The sequence below is a fragment of the Pygoscelis adeliae genome, unplaced genomic scaffold, assembly GCF_000699105.1.
Source record: "Pygoscelis adeliae isolate BGI_AS28 unplaced genomic scaffold, ASM69910v1 Scaffold573, whole genome shotgun sequence".
Lineage (NCBI taxonomy): Eukaryota > Metazoa > Chordata > Aves > Sphenisciformes > Spheniscidae > Pygoscelis > Pygoscelis adeliae.
This window is the reverse complement of record NW_008824478.1, coordinates 21956-28355: the sequence shown is the minus strand read 5'-3', so window position 1 is coordinate 28355 and position 6400 is coordinate 21956.

Sequence of the window (6400 nt, the reverse complement as noted above, 5' to 3'; positions counted from 1 at the left end):
CTGTCGACCAACACCCCCAGGTCCTTTTCCGCCAGGCAGCTTTCCAGCCACTCTTCCCCAAGCCTGTAGCGCTGCATGGGGTTGTTGTGGCCGAAGTGCAGGACCCGGCACTTGGCCTTGTTGAATCTCATGCAGTTGGCCTCGGCCCATCGATCCAGCCTGTCCAGGTCCCTCTGCAGAGCCTTCCTACCCTCGAGCAGATCAACACTCCCGCCCAACTTGGTGTCGTCTGCAAACTTACTGAGGGTGCACTTCATGTGGTGTCATGCCGGAGCACTTCAAAGTGTGTGGCCATGGATAAGCCCACGACACATGAGACTGCGTAGTCATTCAGTCTTAGTAGGTCTTAGGCAGATGCCAGTGCAGACCCCTGCAGAACCCCCCCCCTCCACTGTAAGAACTGAGTTGTCTGTCCGTCCTTCCTTCCTTCCTGCCTGCCTTCCTGCCTTCCTTCTTTCTTGCCTTTCTGCCTTCCTGCCTTTTCTTTTTACCAGAATGGTGAGGAGTCCAGCCCATCCAACATCCACTACAGAGGTGATGGTGGGGAACCAGATGGTGGAAGCAGGGCAGGCTGCCAAGGAGGAATTTGGAAACACGTTCCAGGGAAGTAGCCATGTTTTTAGGAAAGCCAGTGCTTCTATAGGCTTGGTCCTTGCAGACCAAGAAATCAAGGGCAAGATGGTGAGCTGCTACCGCTTCCTTAACATGGAAAGAATAAACAAGGAAAATGTGGGCCTAGCTGCTCAACAGGGTGGAGTAATCTAGTAACAGCAGATCCAGATAGGTCTGAGAAACCCAAGGCCGCCTTTACTTCAGTCTTCACCAACAATGTCCCACAGGCCTTTGTGTGTACGGTCAAGTCTCCAGAGGATAAAAACAACCAGCAGTGAATAAGGGTGGGGTCAGGGATTACTTGCATGAACTCAGCCCATGCAGGCCTGTGGGGATGGACAGGCTGCATGGGAGCATGTTGAGAGCTGGCTGCTTTCATAGCAAGGCCATTCTTTGGAAGGTCTTGGTGATGGGAGAGGTCCCTAGTGAGTGGAGAAAAGGAAGCATTGTACCCGTGTTTGAAAAAGGACAGAAGTTCAACTCAGGGAACCACAGGCTTTGGTGAGAGTGTGCCATTCAATGAGTTGTCTGTGTGTGGCATTTCTAGTCACCTAAGGGAGAAGAAGGTGACCGAGAATGGTCAGTGTGTATTTATCAAGGGTAAATCATGCCTCACCAGGCTGATTGCCTTCATGACAAACTACCTGTATTTGTGAATAAAAGGAGAATAGTGGATGCCATTTACCTCAGCATAGGAAGACTTTTGTCATGGTGTCCCTCAATATTCTTGTATCCAAGTTATGATGTTAGAGTCTGGATAGGTAGACAACCAGATGGGTGGAACACCAGTTGGGTGATTGGGCTGAGAGAGTAGTAGTGAAGGGGTCATACCTTCTTGGAGGCCAGACAAAAGTAGGGCAGCACAGGGGTCTTTCCTGGACCTTGTGCAGTTTATAAGTCTTGGCTCTCCAATATCCAGTCCAGACTTAGGTTCTCTAAAATGACTGGCTCCAAGGACTCTTATTCTACTTGCTGGCTGCTCTGGCGTTGTGAGTTAACCCCAGTGGGCAGCTAAGCACCACACCACCGCTCACTCACTTCCCCCTACCGCCCTCACCCCCAGTGGGATGAGGAAGCGGAAAGGAAGAATAAAAGCAGGAAAACTTGGGTTTGCAATTTTAAAAAAAAGTTTAATAAGTGAAGGATAAGTGGAAGAAGAGAGAAGGAAAACAAATCAGAACAAGTGATGCAACAGCAATAACTCACTACCTGCCATGGGTAGATCAATGCGCAGCCATTACCCAAGCAAAAGGTGGCTAACCTTGCTATAGCCCCCTCTTTTCCCTTTTATTACTGAGTATGATGTAATATGGTATGAATTATCTCTTTGGTTAGTTTGGGTTATCTACCTGGTTGTGTTCCCTCCAAAACTATTGTGCCCTCCCCAGTCTATTCACTGGGAGGCAGACTGAGAAACAGAGAAGGCCTTGACACTGTTCAGCAAGAGCTAGAACATTAGTATATTAGTATAACAAATCTAAAACACAGCACCATATGAGCGGCTATGAAGAAAATTACCTCCATCCTAGCCAGACCCAATACTTCTGGTTTGATGTTCACTAGTGGTTACACACACTGACATACATACCAACATGATGTGCACAGAGTCTTCAGTTGCTGTCCCTGTGAGCACACAAGCGATCCCCTATGACTTGTGGTTCCCAGTCCAGTGGCTGGCAATTGGACCTCCATATGTACTAAGAGTAGAGAGCCCCATCACCCCAGAAAGTTGTTGAAAATGAACTTTAGTAAGAAAATACGACAGGCTGGAGGGACCAGTTGCAGGCACAGCCAGACAAGTGTATAACCAGCAAACTGTTCACATGTGACCAGCTCCTTTTATCCCCTTTTCCCTCTGTTTCCCATGTTTGTTCCTCCCCAACCCACCTTGATCCCTTCCTTTCCCAGACATTGGTCCTTTCCTAGACATCCCATAGCAAGTCTTGCACAATCCCCAAATGCTCTTTTTGGCATCCCACAATGAGTCTCAGATCCCCAGAGGCAGAAACCCCCATCCTCAGTCTGCAAGATCATCCTGGGAGGCTCTCCCAGTGACCCAGCTGGTGAGTCTCACACCCAGATATGTTGAACCTGTCTGTGCATGAATGTTTTCCCCTTGGGTTTTCAATTGTTCTTCTGAAAACCGATTGATTCACTGCTTAGAAATGACAATTCTTTCTTTTTTTGTGGAAGTGTGGGGGATTAGGTCAGATTAAAATGCCTACATGGGGTATGTGTGAGACCGAGCAGACTACTTGCCTCCTGCCTGACCATGACCAAGTCTTCAGGACAACTCCATGAGGCATTTACTTGCACTGGTCATACATAGTAAGGACCATAGCATCCATCCATCTTGATGACCTGGTAAGTCCTCTTCATTCCAGTCTGCCTATGTTTCTGTGTTTCCCCCCTCAAAGGATGTGTTACACACTCAAGCTCCAAGACTTAAAGGGAATTAAAGGGATACAAGTGCAAACCAGGCCAGCAATAACTCTCTTCCAAAGTTTAAACCTCAATGAACATGTCAAGCAGCAGTCATACTCTGAGATTAAAGACATCATAGAGTCTTTGAAGATACATCATCTGAAGGATGTCTAGGGACTCTTTAATGCATCCAGTCCTCTGGAGGTTGTTCCACAACCTCTCCAGTGTGATGCAATCATGAAAAGATAAGGTGATCCTGCAGAGGGTAGAATTAGCGTCACATCATGCCAGACATCAGACACCTCTGATGATGGTCTAGGCTCACTTTTCCACCACCAGAGAGACACAGGGAGAATCTGGAAGATGATCCATCTCATTATAAGAGAGACACTGAAAAAAGCTCAGCAAATCAGTCTCAATCTTGTTTCTCCATATTATCAGTAAGTCAGTTTAGAACAAATGTTGTGTAGACTCAGGAAACCATTCAGATAGGAATGGACCATGGGAGGTCTCCAGTCTACTCTCTTGCTCAAAGCAGGCTGCACAATGAATTCAAGCCACGTTACTCTTGGCTTTGGCAATTTGGGTCATGAAAATCTCCTAGTGTTTTTGTTTTGGTTTGTTTTTTTTATTTATGTTGAGTTTTGTCAAACATTGTACAACTCAATGCAAAACATCATAGCAGGGGAAGATGACTTTCAGGTCCTTTAATTTTCCTAAGTTGATTCCATCCAAGGACACTCTGGATAGTCAATGGAGTCTAACAAATGATTTCTCAACCTGAGGGTAGTCATCTTCTCATTGGATGTGTCACCCTCTAATCCTTCTTGACTGCTTTGACTACTTTCCTTTAACGGTACTGGCGGCTTGGGCAGACACAGCTTGAACAAGCTATTTGCAGTCAACTCTCCAGGGGAACTGAAGATGTTCTGGAGTATGGAGATACCTAGGTGGAGCTATCAGAGATAACAGGAGTGCCCCAGGAGACCTGTCCCCTTCCTGAGGAGGATCATAGCTAGGCAGGACATCGATTTTGTCTGAGCTAATATGGGACGTATATGTTCACACAACCAAATACCTTTTGGGGACTTTTGGTACTATTTAGGCTTATTTCACAAACTCTGCAGTATCACTTTCTTCATAGGAGTCTCTTCAGGGCAATTCTCACGTCCTTATTCCTCAGGCTATAGATGACAGGGTTAAGCATGGGGGTCACAATTGTGTAAAACAGGGCAAGGTATTTGTCAGTGTCTGCAGAGTCTCTTGACCATCATTTAAAGTACACAACCATGGCCAAGCCATAGAAGAGAGTCACCACCCCGAGGTGTGAGGAGCAGGTGGAAAAGGCTTTGCGTCTGCCCAGAACTGAAGGCATTTTCATCATTGCCCGGACAATCTGAGTGTAAGAAAAAACTATCAAAGGAAAAGGAAGGACTGCAAATATCAAGATGACGGTGTGCAACATCACTTGGTTCCAGAAGTGTCTGAATAGGCAAGTTCAACAGACGGGGGACGTCACAGAAGAAGTGATGAAGGTCATGGGATGCACAGAAGGGCAAAGTGAACACCTGGTAAGTCTGTCCTACTTGTAATGGTATGACAGCCACTCATGACCCAACCACCAGTCTGACACAGAGCCCCCAGTTCATGATGAGGATGCAGGGGATCACAGAGGGCTACATAGCCGTCGTAGGCCATAGCAGCCAGGAGAAGGCATTTGGTGCTGCCCAGCAAAATCAGGAAATACAGCTGGGCAGCACAGCCAAGGAAGGAGATCCTGCTGTCTTCCCTCAGGAAAGCCAGCAGCATTTTTGGCAGAGCGATTGATGTATGGCAGATTTCTAGGAAGGATAAGTTCCTCAGGAAGAAATACATGGGGCTGTGGAGGCTTTGGTTTCACACGGTGATGAAGACAATGAGGCCATTCCCTATGAAGACCATGAGCTAGATGATCAGGAAAACTGTGAAGCACAAGTCTTGCAGGTTGGCATGGTCAGAAAAACCCAGAAGAATAAATCTAGGTCTCGCTCTGTGATTCTCCAATCCTTTTCTTTGGGGCACTTTCTCTCTACGGAGTAATCCAAACAACATGCTCATTGGAAAATGGCAATGGCTCATCCACCATCGCAAACTGCTCAAGCACAGTGGAAGACTACAGAAATCAGCACACATGTGACTGCAGTATTAGGAAAGCCAAAAGAAGATCTGCATGGCTGTATGGCAGTCTAACACCAGCTGCTTGTTGACAAAAGGCTTCTACACTGTGCAGCCTCTCCGCTCCACTCCGCTTGTCTCCGCCTCACACCACCCTCCCCGTCCAGCTCGTGGCAAGTCTGCCGGGCCGGCCGGCTTTTGCGGCCCCCCCGACCACAGACTCCGGGTAGAGGCGGCGGCCCCCAGGGCGAGTTCGCCGTCTGCCGGGAGACTTCGGGACGGGGCGTCCCTTGCCGGGTTATTATTTCTTTTTTTTTAATGAAACAAACGTATTAAAAGAAGTATCTGCGATCCTGCAGACGCCGCCCCCCCCACCCGCGGTACACGCGCGCTCAGACGCAGACACAGCGACACGCACACCTAGTTCGCCGGCTGCCGGGAGACTTCAGGACGGGGCGTCCCTTGCAAAGGTGGTTTTTTTTTTTTATTTTTAATGAAACAAATGTATTAAAAGAAGTATCTGCGATCCTGCAGACACACACAAACACACACACACACGGAGACACACACACAGAGACACAGAGACACAGAGACACAGACACGCAGAGACAGAGACACAGAGACGCAGACATACAGAGACACACACCTGCGAGCGCGCGCTCCGCCTACCTGCGCTGCAGTTCTGTACCCGCCGGCCGGTGGGTGCGGCCCCCCCGACCACAGACTCGCCGGGAAGAAAGGGAAGAAAGGGAAGAAAACAGTGCAAATCCTTCTGAAAGCCGGATTGGCCGTAAAACAAAGTAAGGTCAAGGGACTTGCAGAGGAGATCCAGTTTTTAGGAATGAAATGGCAAGACGGTCATCGTCAAATCCCAAAGGATGTGATCAACAAAATAACAGCCGTGTCTCCACCAACTAGCAAAAAGGAAACACAAGCTTTCTTAGGTGGTGTGGGTTTTTGGAGAATGCACATTCCAAGTTACAGCCTGGTTGTAAGCCCTCTCTATCAAGCGACCCGGAAGAAGAATGATTTCAAATGGGGCCCTGAGCAACGACAAGCCTTTGAACAAATTAAACGGGAGGTAGTTCGTGCAGTAGCCCTTGGGCCAGTCCGGGCAGGACAAGATGTGAAAAAGGTGCTCTGCACCGCAGCCGGGGAGAATGGCCCTACCTGGAGCCTCCGGCAGAAAGCACCAGGGGAGACTAGACGG